The following is a 512-nucleotide window of genomic DNA, read 5'->3' as shown; positions in this document are numbered from 1 at the left end:
TTTAAAATTAATTATAATCTTAATTGTATTATAATTGTGATTGTAATTTTAATGTTAATTAATGTTAATTAAACAGTAAACATCGTTTATTTCTTTTATATAACGTTTACTTATTATATTTTGAGGTTTAGCAGCGCGCCAGTTTTTTTACATAAATAATTTTGTCATTTTAATAAAATTTTCTCATTTTCTGATGCTTCGTCTTTAATTTTTTGAGATTAATTGTTGTATTCCATTGCAAATATAAAAGACCCTTGAATAGAAAGATAAAAGTACTTATCACTTTGTCTCGTTAATTAAATGTTATATTTTGTAATAAAATTTATGTTCTTTTCGCAATTTACAAAATACAATAGTATATGTTATATGTTGCAGGAAAAATATATATTCGTTTTGCAATTGGCGCAATTTGGAAATTTTATTTTATTTTTTTTTAATCTATGCATACTCACTACTGAGGAGTAATTTATAATAAAAAATTAACATTATTACCACTTGAATTATATTATTTA

Source organism: Trachymyrmex cornetzi, unplaced genomic scaffold (genome assembly GCF_001594075.2).
Source record: "Trachymyrmex cornetzi isolate Tcor2-1 unplaced genomic scaffold, Tcor1.1 scaffold3700, whole genome shotgun sequence".
In the NCBI taxonomy this organism is placed as follows: domain Eukaryota; kingdom Metazoa; phylum Arthropoda; class Insecta; order Hymenoptera; family Formicidae; genus Trachymyrmex; species Trachymyrmex cornetzi.
The sequence above is the reverse complement of the archived record's forward strand: the minus strand, read 5'-3'. Positions refer to the sequence as shown.